An 8,831-nucleotide genomic window follows, 5' to 3' on the forward strand; every position below is an offset into this window, starting at 1 on the left:
TGTTGTGAAGGACGAAGGATTAGGGGTATCCATATACTTGCACAGAAGGTTTCTGCTATACATTCCCGAACTGCAATTCTTTGGGGTTTTAGGATGGCGAACTTTTTCCGATGCCTCTTGTTGGACAATTTCCACCTTTTTCCAAATTTGACAGTTTTCAAATTGGTATGACTTTAATTACGAGTGGTTGGTGGCTGATCTACAAGAAAAAATTTATTAGGTCTATACTTGGATTGAGGTTTTCCTCAAGATCATAACAGTTGTTTTTCCAGTTCTCAAGGTTGTTTTGCAGGGATATTGGTTGAAGTACTTGACATTACTTGTTGCCTTCATTATATTTTCCAATTTCGGATCTGGAACGACGACAGGGTGGCTTCAGGGATCTACCTACCGTGGGAATTTCTCTCTATTTTTACTATCATTCGACGAAACTCGTGGTACAATGGTCTGCTTTTCAAGGCCTAGACATATGAGATTCCTCGCCTAACACTTTTACTATTTACTTCCGCTCCCTTGATTTTCTTATTTTATTATTCTCTTTTCCCCTCTGACACATGATTTTTTCCTTCCTATTGTGCCACTTTGAGATGGACTTGTCTTTTCGCATTTCTTGTCTCAGCTACCCCTGAGCCTATGGAACTGTCTAACCTATATAAATATGACACATCAGAACATGAGGCATTCATATGTGCTACCCTTGCTGCTAAATCGACACACCAACGTGGCATCCTATTGAAAACCCACGCGACACAAAAGGATCCAACCCACATACCCCCTCCTGATGTCCATATTTCGCATTCGTCCCATGCAACTTCTCCCCCATCCTGGTGCGACTAACACCCATGTACAAGATCCTGACGATGATCAAACACTTGTTCAACATGCAACTCATCAACACCCTAAATTGTCTCTTCCCCCTCCTTTGACTGTTAAGGCAAAACATTGAAGCAAGGCAATTGGGACTTCTCCTCATACAAAGCTTCTGAGTTTTGGATATGATGTCCTTCTGGATTGAGTGATTAGTTTAAAAAAATGTGCGTTAGTGGGACGCTAGTAATTCTCGGGCCTTTAGGAACTGGAGATGCGAGAATGGGTATTTGCTCAGTGCAAGATGCTTCTTGGCTACACCTGTATGATCAGTTGGCTTATGTACTCATGGTACAATTTCCATTTCCTGCATCAAGAGGATTTGGCGAAAGTTTACAAAATTCGATGGGTTCGAGGGCGTAGTTTCCTCCTTCTTCACCCATGGTACGTTGGCTTCAATCCTCTCAGGGGCACTCCAAAGAAAAAAATGATTTGGGTGAAGCTACACATGCTTCCCATTGAATTTTGGACCAGAAGGGTTTTGACGGACATTGGAAATACTATTGGAAGGTTCATATACGTTGATCCAAAGTGTCAAGAGGCTTGGGAAAAAAAATTCGCTTAGATCCTAGTCGATTTGGGCTTCTCAGGAGAACTCCCAACAGACATAGATATGGTCTGGGAGAAAATTCACATCCATTAAATATTGGATTACTGGAGCATACCATTTTGTTGCCTTATCTGTCACCACACAGGGCATCTCATGGCCCGATGTCTTCAGTGACTCAGTAGGAGGAAGTTTTATGGTAAATGTGCTCATGGAAATGGTGGTGTTGATCGGGAGGCTGATGATAGACGCGCTCGTGGACATGGTGGTGCTGGTAAAAATTTGCAGAAAAATCAGTCTACACATTCAGGTAAAACTCCTTTCACTGATCCCTCATCCCCTGATAAGAATATGACTAGGCACTGATCTTCCTCCTCTCCTGTTGCCTTACCCTCCTCCCCTTGATCCTCACCTACTGGTACAACTACCTCGTGTCTTCCTAAAGCTGTAGTATCTCCCCCCACCTCTGAAACCTTCTCACTTTCCCCCACTCTCCTCTCCTCTCACTTTTCCCCACACCACATCTTCCCCGTTGACTGAAACGTTGATTCCCCCTGAGTCATTGGTCCTTCCAAATTTTCCATCCCTAGTGGGTACCTCGGAGAAATATCCCCACACTCCTAGATTGCCCTCTAATTGTTCTCCCATTTTACCACCTTCGCCTAATTCCTCTCCTCGAAATTTGGTGGGAAGCGTCATAGAATTTCTCCTTGCGAACCCTGCACTTGAATTACATGCCATGTCCATCCATCGTGGGCAACCAAAGGCATCCCCATCCATCAACCTTAACTCGGCCTTTAATATTATTGTCTGTCATAGAAAAGGCGAGGTAGTCAGCATTTTCACGGCCGCCCTAAAATCGAACCAATTTCTTTCCCTGGATCCTCTGAGCTCATTAGTATCCCCATTTGCACTTCTTTCGACCCTCGGGCCTTTAGAGCAGCTACGCCCGACCTACATGAAACATGACTTTATGCCTATCCCTTAACCTGCGGGGTATAGGGGATTCACATAAATTCCTTTCCCTCAGAGATCTCTTCTCCTTCATTTGTCCCTATAGCATTCGATTACAAGAAACAATGATGACTACTCATGAGGTCCTTGAGTACTTCCAAAAAATTCTCCTAGATTGGCATATGGTGGCAGTCGACTCAATAGGTCTATCAGGTGGATCAATGACTTTATGGGATCCTCACTAGACATCTTTCTGTGCATATAAATGTTTTGCAGGTATTTTCCTTTCAGGACTACTTCGAGGACTTGCTTGTCATTTACATCTTCTGAATTTATATACCCCTTATCGGGATCGTACTTCATTTTTGGATTGCTTGTATGCTTCAGATCTATTAAAAATGGCTCTCTTATAGTTGCTGGAGATTTCAATTCCACAATATCCTTGGAAGAATGTTGGGGCTCACACTGCAGAAAGGATCCCCTTGGGGATAGACTCCAGATGCTTTTCAGTGACAACAACCTGATGGACATTCGACCCCTCCCCATTGTGCCCACATGGCATAATGGTTGGGCTGGTCCCCAACATATTGGAAAGAGACTTGATCGATTTTTGGTCCATGAAAACCTTGTAGAGAGATTGGGTTTCCTCCATTCTGATGTCCTTAAGATATATGTCTTTGATCATATGCCCATATTGTTAATTTGGAAACAGGAGGAGATGTGTTTGGGTATGCCCGTCAAATTTAACATAATTTTTCTTGACGGCGACGATTTTAATAATTTGGTTAAATATTTCTTGACCTCGTTGCATCGAGAAACAAATATTTCACCCATGCATTCCATACATGGGAAACTTCGTGCATTAAAATTGGAGGTCTAAAAATGGGAGAGAATTAAGAAAAGGGCCATGATTAAGGACTTAGTAGACATCAAGGAGGAAATGGCAAGACTTGGTAAGATCATGGATAATGGGAACCCCTCTCCAACGCTCATTAAAAAATTAAAGGAAATGGAGGAAAAAAAGAGGAAGATCTTGCACATACAGGAAGCCACTTGGCGCTTGAAGATCAAAACACCGTGGCTAAAGGAGGGGGACATAAATGCATTTTTTTTCATAGATATGCAAACTATAGGAGGAACATCAATTCAATATGGCACATTAGAGACTCCTATGGCAATATGGCACATTCTACAACTGATATCCATAAAGAAGCAGTTTTATTCTTTGAATCCTTCTATCGGGCACAAGGGGGAACTCAAATAGAGGACCAGTTTTGGGGTTAAGACTCCTATACCACCATGTTTGATCAGGCTCAAAATCTGGCATTATACATGGCCATTGATTTGGATGAGATCCATATGGTCCTAAAATCCTTTGCAAAAGATAAATGCCCCGGGCCAGATGATTGGATTGTTGAATTCTTCATACATTTCTTTGACTTGGTTAGGTCGTATTTATTTCTCATGGCTAAAGATTCCATGAATCGAGGACACATTCCAGGGGCCATCAACTACACATTCATTGCCCTCATTCCGAAGCAAAAAGACTTGGAATCTTTTAAGGACTACAGGCCCATCTCCCTGTGTAATATTATTTATAAGCTTATATCCACATGAAGAAAATGGAAGTGTTGGTTATGAAGGTGGACTTATAGAAAGTGTATGACTGTGTAGATTGGGCTTTCCTTCACATCATACTTTTAAGAATTGGATTGGATGTGAAAAATATAGAGTGGATCATGGCTTGTGTATCCACTGTTTAATATGCTATAATTCTAAATGGAAATGCCACTAAATTCTTTGGTGCCGGAAGGGGACTACGTCAGGGTTGCTTATTATCGCCCCTATTATTTATACTAATCATGGACGGTCTCAGTCATAAAATCAAAGTTGCCAGAATGGAGAACATTTTTACTGGATTACCTTGGGACACAACATAAAGGTTTCACATAGTTTTTTTGTTGATGAAATTTTGATTTTCAGAATGCTTTCCAAGATGCAATGGACCACACTACACCATGTCTTTTGCAGGTCCGGTGACGCTTCAGGACTTATGATAAACAAGGGAAAATCCATGCTATTATATGTTGAAGGTCATCAGGAGGAGATAAAACACATTACTAGGTGCCCACTCAAACGATTGATTTGGGTTTGAGATATATGGGTTTCAATATCAAACCAAAAAATTACAAAGTTAATGGTTGGTTATAGATTGCTGATAAATTTCATAAGAAAATCTCTAGATGGGAGCATCGTTGTTTGACTCTCAAGGGCAGAGTCACGCTCATGCAATCGGTTTTGCAACAACTTGTGGTGTATTGGGCACACCTATACTGTCTCCCCACCACTATTATTAACAAAATTGGTCGTATACTGGCAAACTTCATCTGGGCAGGCTCTGGAAAATCCCTCAAATATCATCTAATCGGATTAGATAGACTCACGATTCCAAAACAATTTGGGGGTTGGGAGATCCTAGACTTAAGAATTTTTGGATGGGCACTATTAACCAAATCTCTATGGTGCGGCTCATTCAACGAATGTCTGTGGGGAGACATCATTCGAGAAAAATACATGGGTGACATTAAGGTGGAAGTGTGGATGAGAGACGACTTGGTCGGAAAAGAAAATTGGATCTTCCATTTGGGCAAGTTTCAACAAATCAAACAATGGCTCCTAAATCGCACTTGCTGGTCTTTTGACACATTAAAAAACATTATTATAGGTAGAGATCGCATTCTGGGTGTGGAGGATGATTCACTCAGTAAATGTGACTTCGTTGCTAGATTAAATGCCAGAGGGATCATTTACCTTGCTCAATTTATTAAAACATGGAATGGCAACTTTCCAGTCTGGAAGAAAGCTAAGGAAATTGGTTTGATCGACGTTTCGGCAGTGGCATGAGAAAGATATATTATTGTATCACGCAGATCGGGCATATGCAAAAATGATGGAGGAGACCAAATCGCTTGGGAAGGCCTAATACAATGGGGGTCCATATCTGTTGCAGAGACACCTCTTCATTATTTGTATCTCACAAAATCTACAGAACAAATGTTGGTTCAGAAAATTTTGGAAAACACAGGTCCCGTACAAGATCATCTTATATTCCTGCCTAACTTGGAAGGACAAGACACTGACTTGGGAGAACCTGAAGAAAATAAGTTTAAACGGACTTGGTCGATGTGTACTTTGCACGAATGCAGCGGAAACAAATTTCCATCTCTTGTTGGATTGTCCGATCGCTGCTCAGGTATGGTTCAAGATCTCAAGCCTTTTTGCTTTCCTCTAACGAAACACGACTCTATAGATTCTTGTTTGTCATGGTGGAGTGGGAGGACTAGATACCAACTTTCCATTCCCCTCATAGTCTTTTGGGAATTTTGGAGGGCCAAAAATTCCATTATTTTTGAAGATATGTCACTCACTATAAATAATATCGTCAATAAAATTGCATTTTGGATGGCGTTCCTAGAAAAGCAGCATACATTGGTTAAGAACATAAGTTTTAGAAATTCCCCTCCACACAATACTTTCCCTGCAGGATATTTTGATGCAGTTGCACAAGCTGGCACTTGTGGATGTGGTGCATGGCTCTGCATGAACATAAATCAATAGTTCAAATTATTCTAGACATGGGGAAAAGGCACAAACATGAAAGTTGAAATCATCCCACTATGGCGTTTATTATGTTTTGCAAATTTTCTTGACATCCAAAGCATCCAAATCTTTGGAGACTCACAAGCTCTTATCAATGACATGAAGGGTATTTCTACTATCTCTCATCCACATCTACAGGGATGGATCCGCCACGTTGAATATCTTAAGCTATCATTCCATCACATTACCTTTCAACACATCCACAAGGAACACAGCTCCATTGCAGATGTTATGTCAAAGATTGGTATTAGTTCTGTGGTGGGTATCATACATTTCGCTTTGCAAGTCAACAACAATATCATTGTTGAGGACGACATCGTTTTCCCCAGATGCTAATCCATGTCATTGCTTTTTCTACTTTAGTTTTGGCTTAATCTGGATGGTCTCATGATTCATCACGCACATTTGGTGCAAGCTGGCACACATTCTTGTTTTTGTTTTTGAATACCTTAGACATACTATATTATTCCTATTGATGTCCACATGACATATGCTCAATTTATCTGTATTTTTAGATGGAGGTATTTCTATTTTTTTTTATTATGGGTAATTGAGGCTAATTCCCACTTGGGTTGTGGTATCTGGGACATTATTTTCCACTATATAAGCACAATGTAACTTGGAGATATGGAGACTTGATGTGCCGGTTATTATAATAAAAACTAGTTTTTTTTTTTTTGAAAAAAAAAATGTGTAAACATTTAAATGTCACATCAATTCAAAAAGTAACAAAAATAATAGATTCTTTCAATGTATTGTAATTTTCTTTTTATTAATAAAATTACAAGGAAATTTTTCCAAAATAAATTTAAATAGTAATGGTTCATATTTCACAACATATAATTAATAAGGACATAAAAACTTTATATATATATATATATATATATATATATATATATATATATATATTCTATTTCAGTGTATAAATTAAAATAATGATTCATATTTACCATAAATGTTTTTCATATATATATATATATATATATCATGCATTTATATGTATTGTCAAGATTTTAATAAAATTAAAAATAAAAAGATATGAAATATAATTAATATTATTCAGAAACAACATAGATCCATGTTAACTATTTATCTTTTAAGTCCGAAGAGGAATCAAATCTGTTGAGGTACAAAGATTTATTCAAATTTTGCCCTAAAAATTGAGGTTTACATCTTGAGATATTTGATCCATCTTAACACTTGGTAGATCCGAAGCTAAGATGAATGTATGTTGGTTTTTTATTTTTATGGAGACAGTGTTAATCTTGCTTTCAAATTATTGCTCCCAAAGATGCTCTCCAATGCAGTATGAAAGAGATGTAATGTCCTATTATGTTATTGTTACCTTATGTTATCTAAACATTTTGACTCTGAGAAGTTACAAAAAAAAAGTCAAAATTAAATTAAAATAATTTTTGATATAAAATAATCAATTTACCTTTGGTTGTTTTTGGATTTTTTTTGCAATGGTCTTCTTATATATATATATATATATATATATATATATATATATATATATTCAATCAAAAAACATTTTGGAGATTTGATCTCTCCAAACTTGGTAGATCCCATCTAAGTTGGTTAAATTCTTTTTGCAATGGTATTTTTGTGTGTGCGTGTGTATATATATTCACCTTAAAAAAAAAATTTGGAGATTTGATCTCTTGAGGCTTGGTAGATCCCATCTAGATTGGTTTAACTTCATGTTTATAATAACAATATTGGCATTTACTAACAAAATACTTTTTTTTAACAATTTTCATTAGATTTTGATTAAATTTTTTTGACAAAATTATAATGTTTTATTATTTAAATTATATTTTTTTATTATTGTGAAAATAAGTTTAACATTCTCAAAATTCTATCAGACACTCAACCACGTAAAAGAAATTTTTTTTTTTCCTTTCCAATTTTTAATTGTAAAAAAAATCATGATTAAATTACTCCTAAACCAATCTCTAGCTAATTTGAATAGTAAATGCTGAATCATACTACATAAGATCTCGATGATGTGCAGGAGGATAAAAATGGGTGCAGAGTGCAATGATGAATGGCGTTCATTTCATCATAGCTGCATCACATTCAATTACACCACAAGGGAAAGAACATCATTGGTGTGAGATGATTATGCACACATTGGCTTACCATTCCACTGCTAAACCAATTAAGTGTAAACTAGTGGAAAGATTAAATGTTGGTTTCAAAGTTAATACTAGTCATAATGGGCATTTACGTTATGACACCGTGTCAACAAAAATGCGATGCCAAGTTGTTCATGAGGCAGTGCCAAAGATAGAATAAATAGGTGAGGCAAGAGAAAGAATGAATCCATAGTATGTACTATGCCAAGAAAGATATCGTTAGTTAGAGAATGGGAAACACAAAACAAAATATAAAGCAGTACTATGTCAGAAAAGATATTCTTAGTTAAAGAATGGGATATAAAAAAAATATGATTGTCCTTGGATTTGGGTGAGTTGGGAAGAAAGACTCCATATTTCAAATCCAAGAATCAAGCTACTCACCATCCATATTCCCAACAAACAAATTTGGGAAGGGTGAGGTAAACATTACTACAAACTTGGGGGTGGCATTTTGTTGTGTCACTACATCATAGATGAGAGGCTAATGATTTGACTATCTTTCTGTTAGAAACACTCTAACATTTATTGTTTTAGGTCCAAAATTTGTTAGAACCTAGGAATGCCATTAGCGGTGACCAGGGTGTAATAGTAATTGAGATCTAGTGAGAAGTGGATTAAACCTCAACTGTAAATTGCCACAAAGAGATATGATACTACAT

The sequence above is a fragment of the Pinus tabuliformis genome, chromosome 1_1 (genome assembly GCF_031772625.1).
Source record: "Pinus tabuliformis cultivar Carrire ecotype Pingquan chromosome 1_1, CPIR1, whole genome shotgun sequence".
NCBI classification, from domain to species: domain Eukaryota; kingdom Viridiplantae; phylum Streptophyta; class Pinopsida; order Pinales; family Pinaceae; genus Pinus; species Pinus tabuliformis.